The following is an 11,838-nucleotide window of genomic DNA, read 5'->3' on the forward strand; positions in this document are numbered from 1 at the left end:
CTCGCGTGGGGGCTGTTTGCACAAGCCAAACATTCCGGGGGGGGGGGACACAGTGGAACGGGGGAATCTATTGATCTCGGTCCAACTGTGTTTCACAGTGTTTTCCTAACTAACTGCTAATCTCGCTTGAAGTTCCCTTTACAAATACATTAGAAAAGGTTAAACATACAAAGAGCAGGTATTTCAGTACGGGAGCAGTAAATGATGAGGTGCTCAGCTGGCTGTCCGTAGATGTCTTTAACGTCTTGTCCTGATGCAATTTAGCAAAAATCTTATCGGTATCGCTGCATGTTTTCACTCACTGTAGCTTGGAAGAGGCAATTTTCCTTCTGTGCTGTTTGTGCAGCCCAGGCTACAACACATTCCTGATCTATGACTTATGTTTCCAAACTACATAGTAAAATGAATAATAATGATAGTAAAAGTTTTACAACTTTTTTTATACAGCAACCTTTGCATTACTTTAGTGCTGGATTTTCCAGCTGTTGTGCGTGGGGGAAAAACTAGTGGGTTTTGGTTTTCTTCAAACCATACGCAACCAAAACAAAAAGAAAAAAATTCAAGGTTGAAAGAAATTTTTTTTATCAATCCTGGCTGCAACTGCAGAAAGAGTTGAGCTAGATAGAATTAAACATCTCAGATGGAGCACGGACAGGGCATCAGACAGCTTGCTAAAAATAGATTAATCCTAATTACAGCCACACTTTTTCAAGGTTTCCCATTTCACAGGGGGACGCAGAGGCTGTGAATGGAAAGGGGGATATCGGTGCCCACTGTGGCAGCAGCGGGGCTGGGGGGCACACGCTGCCCGTTATTGTGTAACCCCAGGAACACGCCGTCCTGCGATGGCAGTAACGGCAGGGTCGGCAGTGACGGCAGCAACGGCAGCGTCCCGCCTCGACGCCCTTCGGCTGCCGGCTCCAGCCCGGCGGCACAGGCTTAACTCGCCGCCCGGCCCTGGCAATCTGCTCTGCCCAGTTAGCAAAACCAGACTGAACTGCTGCAAAACAGGGTTTGGGAAACATGTGCTTTGCTGGTTGAAGATTTAAACATCATCCCTCTTCATACCGGCAGCCCCGGGAGCTCGGTGATGTGCCAGAGCTGCTTGGTGCGACTGAACCCCCCCGGAGCGGTGCTGTGCAGCAGCACATCCCGTAAGAACTGCCATAAATCCCTATTGGCTTTATTTCCTCTGGACAATATCACACAGATTGCTGGCTTGCTACCTCATACGCAGAATTACAAAATGTTTAGTGTGAAATAACGTATTTAAGCCTCTGCTTTCCAAACTACGGTAGTTTATTTCTCCTGTAAAGCCCATGAAACTATGGAAAACAACTACTTTTTCCACCCTAAAGGATGTATATTAATTACCAATTTAAACATTTAGCCAGAAAACTTACTGCTTCACCTATAACAACTTATTTTTATCAGAAACCAGGAGTTAATGCTATGTCTTTTCATTTCTGTAGTAGCCATCAGTAGGTGAGCACGAGGGCCCCTCTGCTTGAGCTGCGCACATCGCTGCTGCCGTGAGAAGGAGCCAGCGACTGAAAGACCTTCTAGCTGGTAAAGAAAAATCCATCAAACACTCCTTCCATATCTTGGATTTACCTAACTGAGGAATAACTCTCTCGCAGGGACAGGGGGAACAGCACAAATTTCATTGAAATGTCTGACTGAACCCGTTCAGGTGTTTTAGGAAAAAATAAAACAAGCCCCGATAAATGTTAGGGCGCAGCCATCACAGAGGGCAGGGTCTGAGATGCCAACAGCATCACGTCCAGGGCCACCAGCCTGGCAGGTGGCACTGCGTGGTGACAGGGGTCTGGGTGTGCTGGGCAGCACAGTGCAAGGAAAAGGGAGCTAGGGAGAGGGTGTGTGTCTGAAAAACACGTTTTATTTCTGAGCAGGACTGTCACTTCAGTAAACAGCGTTTTCACTTAACAGCTCATCAGAAAAGATTGCCTTTTACATTTTTGAGACTCTGCACTGAAAGGCAGATCCAGGATTTGGGGCTTGCTTTTTGTATTTTTAATTAAAACGAGGAAGACGCACCACGGAACAGCTGGTACCTTTGGGCTGGTGGGCGCTCAGCTGGGCTGACAGAAATTCGCCTGCACATCCCTGCTTTGATCTCCACAGCAGACAGTCTTGCAGCTCCAGTCTTCCATATCCCAGCTGATGTTCTAGCAGAGGTTTTGGCTGCCCCGGTTGTCAGTGCTGCTGTCACCTCCCGGCTCCCCGCAGTTACACCCTGGGTACAAGAAAATCTCCCATGAAAAGTTTCACCAACGTTCATATGAGAAAACAATATTTTCCATTTGGGAAATGAAGAAACGGAGGAAAAATGGGTTTAGAATTTCCTGAGCAGCTTGTTTAGCTGCCTTGGACACATCCGAGAGCAGACCTCCTCCCTTTGCCCACTGTGTTATCGGATGCACCTACAGAAAGGTGCTGCTGCCGTGTGTGTGCGGAGAGGCTTGGCCGAGCTTGGGAACACCCGTGGGTGCGAGGGCACATCTCATCGAATGCATGTGCCTGCCAGCCCCTGCCTGGAGTGCCTGCTTTCATAAGCACAAGTGAGAGATTGGGAAATCTGCTGTGATTCATAGGAATCGCTTCAGTCCCCACTCCCACCTCCAGCACAGCACCCACGAGTGCCCAGGAGCTGCCAGACACACACGGAGCGAGCACCACGCCTGCCTCCAGCTCAACATTAAGCATCGGCTGCTAAGACACACCCGGAATATTTAAAACTTGATGCCACAAATTATTTCGTCTTATCTGAAAAAAATTCTGGAAATGCTTATTACCGAAAATTAGTCGGGGTGACTTCATCGGCTCGGCTGAACAAACCGGTGCCGTGGCGTTGTGCCGTCCGTGCCGGGTGCGGTGCTGGCAGGTCCTGGCTGAGCTTTAACACTGCCTTGTCAGCCTGGAAACTGGGATGTACGTTATTTTGGCCCAGGATAAACTATCTTTGCTTCTGCAGCACTGAGCCACGCTGGCCTCTGGGTCTTAGCTGAGACTTCTAGATGCTTCTAAAAAATTTGAAGCTATTACCTTTTAAAAATGCTTGTAAAAAAGAGGGAGCAAGAAGAAACTTTTTTCCTGCTTTCTCCTCAAACTGCCAAGGTTTATTTTTTTTAAACTGCATCTTTTTGGTCAGTTTTCTTCTGGAGCCTTTCATACAACAAAGGTACACACCAGTTTAAAAGTCAGGACAGATATTTTGTACTTACACAGCAATAATAATTTAAAAAACACTAGTTAAAGTTCTAAAATCCAAGCTACCTTTAACAAAATAAAAATTAATCTCAAAAATATTTTTATGCACGAGTTGATTGCTCTTCCCAGCCTGGAATTATTTTGCAAACAAATCTCAATTAGGGAGTGAATTTTTCAATGTTTTTTCCCTATGAAAAAAGATATTGTGATTTTTCAAGGTATTTTGATATTTTTCTTACTTGGACAATTCTGATTAGTCACATTAGTCCCACTGTAGATTCCACCCCCCCCCCTTTCTAAAATAGGAGACCATTGTTTTGAGTGATTCCTTTTGTATAATTCGTAAAGTAGAAATCAAAACATTGAGCATTACAAAACAAAACAGATGAAAATACTTTCAGTTTTGCTCATGTTCCTGCCAACTATTTTCCTTTTTTTTAAAAAAAAAAAAAAAAAAAGACAAAACAACACACACAACAGCTCCTTCTCAGCCCGTACACGACTGTATTATTTTACTCCTTTAAAGGGGAAAGGAGAGCTGAGGATTAGCTCTCAGCTGGCCAGAACAGCCAGCACCTAAGAAATGGCAAGGACTGGTTTTAAGCCTCTAAGCCAGCTTCTAATACTATTTTTCCCCCCAAAAACCCCAATAAGAGTATACTGTGATAAAGATAGAAACTTTTAAGACATCTTTAAATAGGTATTTTGAACAAGACACCAAAGATCAGCCATATTATGAAGAGCTGAATAGTGTGAACACCATTTGTTTGCCCTGGACACGAGCCTCTGTTCTTCAGATCTGTTCCCACACTGTCCCTTCCTTAGGGCTGGACCATCAAAATGAGGGATGCCATGCTTCAAAAGCCAAGGGTGACCTTTCCAGCAGCCCTTTACGTCCTCTGCATCAATACCTGTGCACCTGAACTTTCTCTCTTTGGGAAACAGTGATAGCTTGTGCAGGAATCAGCCCGGCAGAAACTGTCCTCAGGCTTTGGCACTGCCGTCCGGTGCTGCTGCTCACTGTAAAAGAGAAATAGCAGCATCCCAAAGTGATTCCATGGAGCTTCCAAAACCACCTGTGAGTAACAGCTCTGCTTGGGGCAGAAACTCTTGGGATTTTTCCTCCTTGTTTTCCCTTCTTTTTTTTTCCTCTTTTTTCATTTTTTTTTGTTTCCACTCCAGGCTGCATTTATTCCTTTCTTTGCCTGGGAGGTTTTCATTTTCACCAAGTCCTGAAGATGATGATGTTCTGGGGACGCTCAGAACCACCAGAGATGTTGCCTCACTGGCTGCTCCATCAGGGTCTGTATCAGCTCCAGACCACTGGTCCAGCTGAAGCTGTCATCTGCTTTGCCTCCAAGATGCTGCCAGTCTAGAGGTGAGCGAGGCGCATGCCTGGCTCTGAGAATTCCTCTTAAATATTCAGAGCGTGAACGCTCACAAAAATCAGAGCTTACATAAGGTCTTGAAATCTGGGGTGTACCAAAAAGTAACAAATAAGGGGTCACAGGGCTGAGACGGGCTCTTTCTGCTGGAGTCTTGTGGGAAGCTGCTTTACTCCAACCCCAATTCCATCCCTGATTCCTCTTTGGGAAGTTTTGGGAAGTTTAACCTACAAACTCAGGGCTGGGTGGGCACTCGGGGGATGGGAGCGTTATGGTGGCCACCGCTCCGGCTTGCACTGTCTCAGGTGTGCATGAAATGACGTGGGATGTTGTGCTTCATGCGACACTGGCCCGAGTTAACCCATAGCCCTATTTTCCATCTGTAACCATGGCAACCCTAGTTATCTTGCAGAGGTGCCTGTCACCCTGTGGTAGTAACACCTTGCTTGTCACAGCCGAACCTACAGTCCCACCACTGGGATTGTCCACGTGCGCATCCCCGTTGCCTGAAAGCGCAAAAAACCCCCACCCAAAAGCGAGGTGGTGGTTGCGGGATCACCACTTCTGGTGCAATTCTGGCAGAGGCCGAGTGGGAGGTGGGGAGGAGGCAGAGGAAGAGCAGGAGTGCCGGAGCAGTTCAGGCACAGTCCTGGCTCTCAGCAGTACGATCAGCTCCTTGGCAACGGGAGAACGGTGGATGGGACACAAACCCAGCAGCTCCAGGAGATGGGAGCACCACCGCTAACACAGCTCATCTAATTTTGCCGTGGAGCACTTGACGAGAGAATGAAGGAACAGCTGCAAACAGCCTCCCACTGAGTGCGTTGCACAGCAGCATGAGGTCCTTTGACGGCCGTTTTTACGAAATATTTTTTGTACGACAGCGTTCAGTTTAATTGTATCCAAGAAAAAGAAAGTTGACTGTACGGACCCTCTGCCTACGTGGGAATTCTCTCGTACGGAGAGGGAGGACGGCTGGTGCCATGAGAGGAGAGAACAAATGCCTCGGACATTTACACAGTCTTGCAGGATTTCACAGTTGCCACTCTTCAGGAGGTGCCATGGCATCACGAGTGGATCGTAACCTCTGCTGTTCCTCAGGAGAGGAACAGGCCTTCCAATATCCTGAAACCTAAATCGTTAGGAAGGTTTTACAAGACTTTGCTGGCTTTTTTTTTCACAAGCCTTCGCTGCGCTTGTACACGAAACTAGCAGCACTGAGAAACTAAAGAGCGAGATCAAAATCCAAGAGATGCAACAGATTCTCATAAAGTCTTTAAAACCAAGATAAGGGGAAGAGATGAATATATCTTAAATAATGAAAAAGACATAGATTCTAAAATTATTATTGAATGGATTCTTTGTAGAAGAAAAGTAATTTCTATGCAGTCAGTGACTGTCCTACACCGTAACTATGATATTCCTGGTTGCACGGAGGCACCAAGACTTCAATTCCAATTAGTTTTGCATCGAGTGTGTCATCTCACACATGAAGGAGGACAGAAAACACATCTATAATCTTTTGTAAACCTACAAACGTGGTTTCCACACTCATTTTGGTATTGCACAACGGTACTAAAGGGGTTAGTTTCATCTCTGAGGCAAAGAATTGCATAGAAGAGTAAAGGCTGGTGTAAGTGAGCTAGCGAGAATTATCCACATGTGAACAGGGTTGCCCAGGAGATGTGATGGGCACCAGTGATGGGCTGTGAACCGTCAGGGACCAGCAGCCAAAGCAAGCAGAGCATGGGGGAACAGGGTGTGAGTGAGGAGCAAAAAGGATGTTGGTGGATGGTGGTAATTCTGCTTCCCCGTGCAAAGACACAAAGAATTGTCTGGGTTTGGGATAGGAAGGGAAGCGGTGATTCCAACAGCAGCATGTGCATTAAACTTGTTACTCTGTGTTTGTTTTCCTACAGTCCCCAACCGACTATAACCCAGGAACAGAGCTTTTCTCCTCTTGAAAATGCTGTCTGGCGTTTCTGCCCATATCTGTAGGATGTTCGGCTTTTGAAGAGATACGTCCATGGCAGGGTAAAAGATTCAGGATACTGATTCAGGAGTCTGTGGAATGGGAGTTTGTGCAGGGAAGTGTCTTCTGGCATTTAGGGTACCCCATTTCAATCATCGATAGGGTGGGCTCAGGGGGAATACAGGGAAGCAAACTGGATATGACGGGTGAAAATAAGGCCACCAGATGTGCACTTGAATGAGCCAAGAATGACTGAGACCTAAATCCCGATCTTCCCTCTGACACCATGCTCTTTCATCAGGGCTACCTCCTGGGAGCTCCGGCGTCCTGGGGGTTTGCTTTTCAGCCTCTCTCTTTAGCATTTCCCTCTGTGAGATGTAACAGAAGCTTTCTGTAACGTCTTTTTGGAGATCTGCAGCTCCTTTGCTGGAGACGGAGCATTTCTGCGCCTCTCCACTGCAGCTACAGGTGAGACGTGTATAAGGGTGGAGGGTGAGCACAGCCTCGACACCAAACCCGCCACCCCTGGGGATGAAATCTGGGTTGGGTAAAGCCATTCCAGCCTTGAAATGCTGAGGTTAAAATGAGCTTGTCCAAGATGACAGCTGCCTCGGGAGGACAGTTCACTGCCTGCACCAAACTTTGAGTACAGGTGAAAACTGCAGCGCTTGATGCCCAAATGTACATAAACACATGGGCCAGGGTGCTGGGAGTTTCTTGAGCATTCAACCTGTTTGCAGACACTGTGGAAAATGAGTACATAGTGAGCTGGCAATGGAGATGATAGAAAATCAGCGAGGCACATCCATGGTAAAACAGTGAGGAGTAAAGGAATGATCTCATGATGTGCAGTGGCTGGGGAAAAATTACCTGATTAAATTTAGATTTTGTTCAAAGTGATAGGTTAAAAAAAACCCCTAACACAACCCTAAACGCACATATTCAAGTGATGGTGTTACTCAGAAGTTTGCGGAGAGCTGGCTGCAGGGTGTGGGAAGGACCGTAGCTACCTGCCATGCCTGGGTGCCCTTCCCTGGGTGCTCCCCACGGGTGCCATGAAAGGCTGGCTCCTGGCATGATGGATTTGTGCAGTCTCAGCAGGGCAGGACTAATTCTTATATTTGCATCATTCCATTGACGTGACGAACTGTACTGAGCAGGCAGCGTGACGCTCCATGGTCACAGAACACTGTGAAACTGTAGGATGGCAGGTAAACACACCAGAGAGACGTTTTATACTGTATGTGAACAGTTCCTACTCATGTCACAGCCCAGTATAGCCAGCACTGAAAACCACACCATTAAAACATGTTGCAAGGGTGCGAAGCCTACGTGATTCCTTCTATCTGTGCATTATGGAAATGGCCGGCTGAGTGGTATGCTGTGGAAGGGCCACCACATGAAAGTGGGGCCAGGTGAGAAAGTATAGCACCATAAAAGAAATGCAAAGTCACAGTTTAAAGGCAGATATTTCTTTCCCAGGATACGAATGTAATTCCTACAGCAAAAAGAACAAAAGCTTCCTTCTGTAAACCTGTTTCACAGAGACCACGAGATGGGGAAATCTATCACGCTTAGGTAACACTGGGAAGGAGCTACTCTGGGTGGCCCAGCGTTAATGTCCTGGTGAGCTTCGAGGCTGGAGATTTAGTCAGGCAATGACCGGACAGAATGGCAGTGATGGAAACTGTGAAAGCCCACAAACCTTACAGCTTCGGACCCTCGCAAAGAACGAGAGACAGAGATTGTGTTATTAAGACCACACAGGTTTGTTTGAGAAGGACCTACTGCCTTCTAATAGCCTGGGGAAAAAAACAACCAAAAAACGACTTTCCATCTCCATGGTAAGCCCTTCCTCCAAAGCACTTTTAATGCAATTTGTTTCCTGTTCCTCTGTTTCTCTGATGGTTTTAGAACAGTTGAGGCTGAAGTGCTGGTAACACCTACAGCAGGACCGTGGATGAGAACCCATGTCTTTGCCTTTGACAGCAAGGGATAGGAGCTTCTGTCCCCTCCAAGGGGATAACCCACGTTACCATCGCTAAACTGAATATATGTGCGGAATGATTACTGCCGGCAGAAAAAAAGTCACAGGCAAAGTATCTGCAGAAGACAGAAAGAGAGGACCAGCACCGCTCCAGCCTCTCTCCTTGCAGGAGCTGGTACACAAGTCACTTCTGGCAGAGCTTCCGTCTCGGGATGGATCCCTCTGTCGTGCAAAGGGCCTTGGCTTGCGATGGTAATTTTATCGTGGGTAACTACCCGTGCTGGCCTTTGCTGCCCTTAGCATTAACACACCCTTCCGTGTTACTTGCCTTGCCTGCTCGTCTCAGAGGGCAGGTGGGGTGAGGGCTCAGCAGGGCCAGCCAGGGCAATGCCGGCTTGTAAAACCCTGCTCCAGGCTGACAGAGCGATACTAAGAAAGGGAATTATCCTGAGCACAAATTCTCAAAAGGACCGTGAACGCGGCCGCAGGACACTTCGTTAGCAACTGATAATGTAGGTAAGAAGTATTTTGTCAAACAGGCGGTGTATGAGAACACGTCCGGGCAAAAGAAATTTAAACCTGTTAAGAATTAAAGTTCCAAAATTAAACCCTTGTTCGTATAACAACTGGGTCACTGCTGCAGGACACGGGGGGTTGCAGCGCAGAGGGTCGCACAGGGCACCGAGTGTCCCGCAGCAGCCGACTCCAGCCCGCTACCGCTTGCCATGGGAGCTCTCGGCTGCTCCCAGTCTCTCCCGGGGCTCCCCCTCTTCATGTCCCGACCTGACCCACCTCTCAGCCAGCACCGCAACGTCTTTTCCAACGACCCGGTGAGGTCCCGTCCGCCGGCCGGGCTCTGTGCATGCCCCACGCAGCGGAGATGCTCGTGGGCAGCCAGTGCCCTTCGCCTCTGCAGGGAGGGGGATCCTGGCACCTGAAAGCAAACAGCTGCTTTGAGACTTCACCCTGAAATGCAGATCCTCGTCCTTGCAGCTCACTGAAACCCCCCCGGGGGTGGATGGGGTGGGGAAGCAGGAGTGTTGATGCTGGCTGCTAGGTAAGTGCATTAAATTAAGTCCATCGGCAGCACCTTTTCCAAAACTCCTTCCTTTGCACTGCACTGCCCTGGGACACTGCACACAGCCAGTCTGCAGGCCATCAGTTGGATTTGTGGATTTAAAGAATGATGTAACCTGTATTTTTTTTTTCTTTTTGAAATTAGGAATTAAACTGATAATGAAGACGGGAAGTCTGCAGTCGCTACAGAAAACAGGTGAATATCCTTGCTGCTTTAGCTTGGCTGATCACAAATAACAGCACAGCAAACTACAAGTAAGATTTTAAATTGCTTTTTAAATGCAAAATATAGAAAATAACTTTAGGGAGTTTCCCTGCTGTGGAGAATCTTTAAAAAGCCTTTAGAAAGCTTTTTGCCACATTACTAAACACACCTTTATTTGTTATTTTTTAAGAAAAGAGCATAAATGAACTTAATACAAACCAAATATTTAACCAAATAGCAATTAACTAACAATGATGAATGGTAAACAGTCCTGGTCCCACGCTAAACCAGGACTTTAAAGCTCGTTTATCTAAGCTAAAGCTGCTCAAGGGGAAAAGTAAGTTTATTGAGTAAACTTTGTCTCAGCCACCTTGCCATTAAAACAGTCTACAGACAGAAACTACAGCATATATTCTGAGAGAGGGAAAAAAAAAAAAGAGCAAGAACATAACAATCCATCGCGTGGAAGTTACAGTGCTAATATGGAGCAATTGTCTCTAAACATAAAAGCAGAGAAAAGACGCGGCTGTGAAGCAGCCACTTCCAACCCCCGTGGCCTTGTGTTCCCGCAGAAATGAGAGACTCCTGAAATCCCACCTGCTATTCCCATTTGGCCTAGGACAGGCATTCCCACTTATCCACTGGGAAGGAGGGAGCCTGGGCAGAGTTGCTCCAGATTTTTCCCATGTGGAGCGCTTTGTTCAAGCGTAACAGAATTGGCTGCTTCTTCTTCTCTTTATTATTACTATTATTATTACCACTATTATTATTACAATTATTACTGTTATTACTGTTACTGTTATTGTCATCATTACCATGATGATGATGATATATTCTTATTAGGATATATTTTATTATATTATTGTTACAGATTTTATTACATTATGACGTATTTTATGATGATTTTATGATGTTTAATAATGCCTTTATGATGATTTTATGATTTTTATTATCATTATTGATAATAATAATTATTATTTTATTATTTATGTATTTATTTTAAATCATCCGCAGCACTCTGGGGGAACAGAGCAGCCCTGGGAGAGGGGGGTCGTGCTGAAGCCACCAGCCCCTGCCCCAGCCCCTCCCCAAGCCAGGGTGCCAGTGGCTGGGGGAGCCTGCGGTCCCCTGCCCGTCCCTGCCCGTCCCCTGCCTTACGCGTCCCCTGTCCCTGTCCACCCCCTGTCCCTGCCCGTCCCTGCCCGTCCCTGCCCGTCCCCTGCCTTACCCGTCCCTGCCCGTCCCCTGTCCCTGCCCGTCCCTGTCCCTGCCCGCCCCAGCCCCCCGGGACCCGCCGCCCGGCGCGGAGCGGGCAGCGCGCGGTGCGCAGGGGGCACGCGGCCGGCCCCGCCCCCCCGCCGTACCTGCCCGGCGCGCAGATCCCCGCGGCTCCCGGCGGAGGCGGCCCGGCCCGGCGCAGCGCCGCGCAGCCAAGGTCACCCCGCGCTGCCTACAGCTCCCAGGAGGCAGCGTGGCCCCGCGGGGGGGGGGGGGGGGCGGCCGAGGGGCGAGGGGTTCGCTCCGGGCACCCCCCAACCCCCACGGTGCCTTTTCCCGGCAACGTCCTCTTCTTTCCCCTCGGCCCTGGGCTGTCCCGACCCAGGGAATTGTGGAAAAATCTTTTAAAATCCTGCACGGGAGAGACAGATCTGTTTCGTGGTTTTCTTCAGTGAAAAAGCAGCAGGAGGAGCAAGTACTTTCTGAAGGTTGATGTTCAGACGCTACGCGTGTTCCTTCCAGGGCCGCAGCCCCTACGCAGCTCCGTGGCCTCCTTCCAGCCCCCCCATCATTCCTGGGTACCATTCCCACTCCCTCTCACGAAGCAGGGGAATAATCACCCCCATTTAGCGGACGGAAGCTGGGTGCAGCACAGCTGGACTGATTTGCTGACAGGCACATAAGAAAATTGCGCTAGTCAACCATTCAGTGAGGCCGTCCTTGTAACTGCATCATTTCCCGGTGTGATCCCAAACACGGAGGG

General features: G+C 48.1%; 2 long non-coding RNA genes across 11 annotated transcripts in view; one reads left to right on the forward strand and one right to left on the reverse strand.

Moving 5' to 3' along the window:
- The window catches only part of LOC114018067 (uncharacterized), a 25,932-nt gene extending 16,582 nt beyond the window's left edge, over window positions 1-9,350 (forward strand). For 5 of the 10 annotated variants that reach the window (XR_008735385.1, XR_008735381.1, XR_008735380.1 and 2 more), the window contains 4 exons: window positions 1,075-1,154; window positions 1,473-4,309; window positions 4,414-4,609; window positions 6,536-7,914. This is a non-coding gene — a long non-coding RNA (uncharacterized LOC114018067). Of the gene's footprint in view, window positions 1-1,074; window positions 1,155-1,472; window positions 4,310-4,413; window positions 4,610-6,535 lie in introns of all 10 variants that reach the window. The other 5 variants (XR_008735388.1, XR_008735382.1, XR_008735384.1 and 2 more) reach the window with 5 other exon arrangements.
- Window positions 2,125-11,260, reverse strand: LOC114018068 (uncharacterized). The gene is made up of 3 exons (XR_008735390.1): window positions 11,222-11,260; window positions 9,368-9,509; window positions 2,125-2,257 (listed from the first exon to the last, which is right to left on the reverse strand). It is a non-coding gene; the product is annotated as an uncharacterized LOC114018068 (long non-coding RNA).
- Between the last annotated feature and the right edge of the window lie 578 nt (window positions 11,261-11,838).

The sequence above is a fragment of the Falco cherrug genome, chromosome 16, assembly GCF_023634085.1.
Source record: "Falco cherrug isolate bFalChe1 chromosome 16, bFalChe1.pri, whole genome shotgun sequence".
NCBI classification, from domain to species: domain Eukaryota; kingdom Metazoa; phylum Chordata; class Aves; order Falconiformes; family Falconidae; genus Falco; species Falco cherrug.